A 7,289-nucleotide genomic window follows, 5' to 3' on the forward strand; every position below is an offset into this window, starting at 1 on the left:
GTGCTATTGATTGGAGATTATTTGCCCACCAGATGGCGCTTCGGAACAAATAGTGTTTTTCTCCTATTTCGCTAAAAGTCGCAGCAACGCGCGATGGGTATTAGCTAGTCTATATATATATATATATAAAAGTCAAAGTTTGGATGTATATGATTTATAAACTACCAAACGGCTTAACCGATTTCCGTAAAAATGTATACACAGTAGGTATTTGTTATGGGGCGTGTTTGTGTGCTATCAGTTGGAGATTATCTGCCCGCCAGATGGTGCTTTGGAACAAATTGTGTTTTCCTCCTATTTCGTTGAAAGTCGCAGCAACGCGCGATGGGTATAAGCTAGTCTATCTATATAAAAGTCAATGTTTGTATGTATATGATTTATAGACTCCCAAACGACTTAACCGATTGCCGTAAAAATTTGTACGTAGTAGGCATTTGTTATGGAGCGTGTTTGTGTACTATTAGTTGGGGATTATCTAGCCGCCAGATGGCGCTTCGCAACAAATTGTGTTTTCCTCCTATTTCGTTGAAAGTCGCAGTAACGCGCGGTGGGTATTAGCTAGTATCAACCATCTTGTGAAGCTCAGTAGATGTTTTTTGATATGTTGCATGATGAAGGTTAATGATTAGATAAAAGTGACCCTTTGAGACCATATTCCGGAGTCACCAGAACTGGTCAACGCGGTCAATTGGCCTCGAAACTTGTTTTCAATGCTTTCAACTTTCTTGTGAATCTCAGTAGATGTTTTTTGATATGTTGCATGATGAAGGTTTACGATTTGATAAAAGTGACCTTTTGGGACCATATTCCGGAATCACCGGAACTGGTCAACACGGCCAATTTACCTCGAAACTTGTTTTCAATGCTTTCTACGATCTTGTGAATCTCAGTAGATGTTTTTTGATATGTTGCATGATGAAGGTTTACGATTTGATAAAAGTGACCCTTTGAGACCATATTTCGGAATCACCGGAACTAGCCAACGCGGCCAATTGACCTCGAAACTTGTTTTCAATATTTTCAACCATCTTGTGAAACTCAGTAGATGTTTTTTGATACGTCGCATGATGAAGGTTTACGATTTGATTAAAGTGACCCCTTGGGACCATATTCCGGAATCACCGGAACTGGCCAACGCGGCCAAATGGCCTCGAAACTTGTTTTCAATTCTTTCAACCATCTTGTGAATCTCAGTAGATGTTTTTTGATACGTCGCATGATGAAGGTTTACGATTTGATAAAAGTGGCCCTCTGGGACCATATTCCGGAATCATCGTAGCCAAATGTTCTAAATACTTGTTTGCAATGCCTTCAACTAAATTGTGAAGCTCAGTAGATGTTTTTGGATAATGCGACGTATCATTAAATGATTTGCAATTTGATAAAAGTAACCGTCTGGGACCAAAACCCGGATTCACCGGTGAACCGGTCAAGTGTCCTCGTAGTCTGAAAATGGTTCGATTTGGTTCTCACACACAGGTTTTTGCCACTATCACTGACTTTGTCATTCTTGGAGTCATTTTTTCAATGGATCCAAAGAGCATTCATTATTGGCCTCTTGTAACCGGTTCCATGACCCTCGGGGAAGATTGGCCAAACGTCAAATTACTTTAGTGTGATGTATTTTAGTAAATCCTACAAGTTTTGAAACAGTTTAAGCATTGTCCCATAGAAAATTTCAATGTTATTAATAAAAAACCCCAAATAGCAAAACAGACTTACCCCACCGCTATCCGGAATAACTCCGGTATTTTTGGACCATGGTGGACGATGTTCCAGTAGTATAAACTAGAGGAATATCCGGTTCTTTTGACATATAAATCATCAAAATTGGTCAACTCTGTCAAGAGTAATGAATTTTTGAAAAAAAAATTCTGCTAAAATCTCAACCCGAGCGTTTAGGTGTTTAGTCATATCATCTGAAAGTATTATCGCAGAGTATCAAATCTTAACTACGAATATTTTTGAAGATAAATATAGTAGAACCGGTTTGCACGGAGTTCCGTAGGGTCAAGACGTAAAATTTAACGGGTGTTTAAAGATTTTGAAATCAGTGTAAATGATTGCAAGAGAAACTGATTAACTCGACTAAACACTTCGTTGTAGAAGTTTAACTACACTACTGCTTTCACCAACAAAATCAATTAATAAGTTAAAAAATTTGATCCATTTATTGTTAAAAAGCGGGTGTTTTGTTGTTACAATGATGGTTTTAATGCTTAACTTTGACCTTTTTTAACTTTTTATGGTTCATGCATTTAATGGTCCATGCATGTCTGCTAACTAGTGGTGTCTCACATGATTTCACAGTCAAAATCTTCCGTCGAGAGGTATTTTGGGTGATCGTCTTTAGAACTGTCATTTTGTATTATTCCTAGATCAAAACTATATCAAAATATACGCAAGAAACAACAACGTGTGAGGTTGTCCAAAATAAATCGTGGGTTCTGGGTTGAGTGGTCGCTTAACGAGTAGATACCTCAATAGTGAACTAGCTTTGAAGTGTCTGCATAAATACACCTAGCTGAATAGACCGATATTTTGAATACAACTCTCTTTAAATCTTATTAATAATTAGTAATACAAGAATAACAAAAAATAAAAGTCTATGTAGACTTTTTCAAAGCCCCTCCCCCTCCCTCCCCCCTCGTAGACAAACATAGACTTTTGCTAGACCCCCCCCCTCGTCCCCCTATGAGTCTACGTGGTTTATAAACGGCCCCCAATAAGTTTTTCAAAAGGCACTTAACAATTCCTGTAACTTTCTCTTTGACATCAAGGTGATATTGTAAACCATTTTCTGCGATGTGCGCTGATCATTGTATGCACGCCACGCCTGTGCATCATTGGGTGGAATGATGCCTGGCGGCAGTCATTGAATATATTCCAACCGAAGAGTTTGAGCTTACACAAAACGTAGCAGCTACTACGAGGTCAGAAAGCACTGGCGAATTTTCTCTTATGTGCCGTTTTTATACCTGGCGAAGTTCATTTGATAAAAAAGAGGCAGTCCTAGCAACGCTCGCTGCTTGGTTGAATTGTACGGACCAATCAGCGCAGATAATTTTCACCTTTACAAATTACATTATTTTCGTAATAGACGTACATTTTACGGGATCAAATACAATATACGTGCACATATTTCCGATCAGATAATGCAAAAATACAGCGATTTCGATCAATACAACAGCAGTTAATCGCATTTGAAGACTGGGAAAATATCTCAGCAGAAATTTTTGAAAAGGGACCCCCATATTGAAACGTTAGAAGTATTCTACTTCAAAAGGCACCTGTCAAATCAATAGTTGAAAACCAAGTTGAACCGTGCAAATCTGAGAGAATTTCTTCTAGAATCGGCATTCTGAACGGAGTCCGTATGATTGACTTATTTGGTTCTCTCAAGTCCACGACGAGTCTGATATCGTCCTTACATTTAGGTACTACTAGCAGGGACGAACAAAATGACCTGTCCATCGGATCGATAACTTGCTCAATATTACCGGAAGACAGCAGCTTATTCAATCTACGTTCTGTTTCTGCCCGGAATGCCAAGGAAATATTTGTATATATGTTTCTTGAAGGTGGTTTGGTTCTATCATAATCAAGGAAAACATCATGTATATTAAATTTGGGGAATTCACCACAACATTCCACAGTGAAAACTTCACCCGGAAACAGCTTGTTTGCACCATCGTTAGGTGATGAGCAATGTATTGGAACATTTAGCCCGATCTGCAGCACACAATAACGGATCTCTGTGTTTCTACTAAGTAACGGTTTGACATTGTTAATAACATAAAACTTTTCGAGAAATTGCGGACGATCCTCCGATATGAATAACTCGGCCACGAATGATGCCACAACAGCGATCTCGCCAGGACTTGCATATACCTTCAACGGTTTGTCTGCACCCTTGGTGACATCGAATAAATGATCTTTAGACTGTGCACAATTCGTCAAGAGCTCATACACAGCTTCTCCAACGGTGTTCACTTCGGCCCCTGAATCTATTAAAAACTCGACGCATATCTCAGCGATACAACCAACGATATTCCCGTTTTGGTTTTCTGTTCGTACGCCACAATTCATATTGGAAATTCCGTTAATTTCTTTCTGTAATAAGAGATCTGTTAGGGGCAGTCTAGTTGTCGTAAGTAATTGATCATCCATGCGATTGCGTTTTGATATAGAGTCCGTTAATAAAGGTAAGCCTGCAGGCGATTTTGATATTGAAATTTCAATTTTACCAGAACATAATTGTATTTATTTACTCCTTAACAACAAAGGTACAGTAACTAATTCTAAATCAAAATATTTAATACAAGTGATGAAATCGGATCGCAGTGGACTAATCAATACCCAAGTAGCAGTTGCAACTTGTTGGAGGTTTTAAATGTTGCACAAATGCTAAACAATATTTTTTATTGTTGGATATATTTGAATGCATGCATTTAATGGTCCATGCATGTCTGCTAACTAGTGGTGTCTCACATGATTTCACAGTCAAAATCTTCCGTCGAGAGGTATTTTGGGTGATCGTCTTTAGAACTGTCATTTTGTATTATTCCTAGATCAAAACTATATCAAAATATACGCAAGAAACAACAACGTGTAAGGTTGTCCAAAATAAATCGTGGGTTCTGGGTTGAGTGGTCGCTTAACGAGTAGATACCTCAATAGTGAACTAGCTTTGAAGTGTCTGCATAAATACACCTAGCTGAATAGACCGATATTTTGAATACAACTCTCTTTAAATCTTATTAATAATTAGTAATACAAGAATAACAAAAAATAAAAGTCTATGTAGACTTTTTCAAAGCCCCTCCCCCTCCCTCCCCCCTCGTAGACAAACATAGACTTTTGCTAGACCCCCCCCTCGTCCCCCTATGAGTCTACGTGGTTTATAAACGGCCCCCAATAAGTTTTTCAAAAGGCACTTAACAATTCCTGTAACTTTCTCTTTGACATCAAGGTGATATTGTAAACCATTTTCTGCGATGTGCGCTGATCATTGTATGCACGCCACGCCTGTGCATCATTGGGTGGAATGATGCCTGGCGGCAGTCATTGAATATATTCCAACCGAAGAGTTTGAGCTTACACAAAACGTAGCAGCTACTACGAGGTCAGAAAGCACTGGCGAATTTTCTCTTATGTGCCGTTTTTATACCTGGCGAAGTTCATTTGATAAAAAAGAGGCAGTCCTAGCAACGCTCGCTGCTTGGTTGAATTGTACGGACCAATCAGCGCAGATAATTTTCACCTTTACAAATTACATTATTTTCGTAATAGACGTACATTTTACGGGATCAAATACAATATACGTGCACATATTTCCGATCAGATAATGCAAAAATACAGCGATTTCGATCAATACAACGGCAGTTAATCGCATTTGAAGACTGGGAAAATATCTCAGCAGAAATTTTTGAAAAGGGACCCCCATATTGAAACGTTAGAAGTATTCTACTTCAAAAGGCACCTGTCAAATCAATAGTTGAAAACCAAGTTGAACCGTGCAAATCTGAGAGAATTTCTTCTAGAATCGGCATTCTGAACGGAGTCCGTATGATTGACTTATTTGGTTCTCTCAAGTCCACGACGAGTCTGATATCGTCCTTACATTTAGGTACTACTAGCAGGGACGAACAAAATGACCTGTCCATCGGATCGATAACTTGCTCAATATTACCGGAAGACAGCAGCTTATTCAATCTACGTTCTGTTTCTGCCCGGAATGCCAAGGAAATATTTGTATATATGTTTCTTGAAGGTGGTTTGGTTCTATCATAATCAAGGAAAACATCATGTATATTAAATTTGGGGAATTCACCACAACATTCCACAGTGAAAACTTCACCCGGAAACAGCTTGTTTGCACCATCGTTAGGTGATGAGCAATGTATTGGAACATTTAGCCCGATCTGCAGCACACAATAACGGATCTCTGTGTTTCTACTAAGTAACGGTTTGACATTGTTAATAACATAAAACTTTTCGAGAAATTGCGGACGATCCTCCGATATGAATAACTCGGCCACGAATGATGCCACAACAGCGATCTCGCCAGGACTTGCATATACCTTCAACGGTTTGTCTGCACCCTTGGTGACATCGAATAAATGATCTTTAGACTGTGCACAATTCGTCAAGAGCTCATACACAGCTTCTCCAACGGTGTTCACTTCGGCCCCTGAATCTATTAAAAACTCGACGCATATCTCAGCGATACAACCAACGATATTCCCGTTTTGGTTTTCTGTTCGTACGCCACAATTCATATTGGAAATTCCGTTAATTTCTTTCTGTAATAAGAGATCTGTTAGGGGCAGTCTAGTTGTCGTAAGTAATTGATCATCCATGCGATTGCGTTTTGATATAGAGTCCGTTAATAAAGGTAAGCCTGCAGGCGATTTTGATATTGAAATTTCAATTTTACCAGAACATAATTGTATTTATTTACTCCTTAACAACAAAGGTACAGTAACTAATTCTAAATCAAAATATTTAATACAAGTGATGAAATCGGATCGCAGTGGACTAATCAATACCCAAGTAGCAGTTGCAACTTGTTGGAGGTTTTAAATGTTGCACAAATGCTAAACAATATTTTTTATTGTTGGATATATTTGAAAATAATTTCCACGGGTTTTTGAACTGATTGTGCAACTATGTAAGTAAAGAGCTGACCAATAGTGTTAAGTATGTAAACACCAATTACAGTTGTGAAACTAATCAGAAACTTTGCTAACTTGCACAAACAGTCTAACAAGTTGCAAATGCCTCTTTGTTTGCCATTCCACCCTAAAACAGAACTGTCCAACAACCGAGTGCTCGACAAATGGCACAGCTATTGTTTTCATTGTTTTGCTGCAATTAGGAACATGTTGCACAACATACAAACAAAGTGCGCTTTTTCCATAACATAGTTGTTACCAAGAGAGTTACAAATACTATACAGTAACAAAGCGTGCTACTTGGGTACTCAAGGTTCGTTTATGATTATACTAATTATTCACTTACGAGATTGTTTTCTTCGTTTGGATTGTCCTCCTTGACCAATATGGCAATCCGTTTTGCTTTTGGTGTAATTTAATTTTCGTTTTCGCATTCAGGTTTCATAGTTGTTGGCGATGGCATCTCTCGGTAAGCACGTTCAATATAAGATTTTATGGTCACCGCAACATATTTATTTCATGGACTTGTTGACTTTTCTCGGTGAAAATGAAAACTCCAAATTTTCCCATTACCACACGTAACGTTTCGGCTTACTGCTCTTCAGCCATCGT

Source organism: Topomyia yanbarensis, chromosome 3, assembly GCF_030247195.1.
Source record: "Topomyia yanbarensis strain Yona2022 chromosome 3, ASM3024719v1, whole genome shotgun sequence".
Lineage (NCBI taxonomy): Eukaryota > Metazoa > Arthropoda > Insecta > Diptera > Culicidae > Topomyia > Topomyia yanbarensis.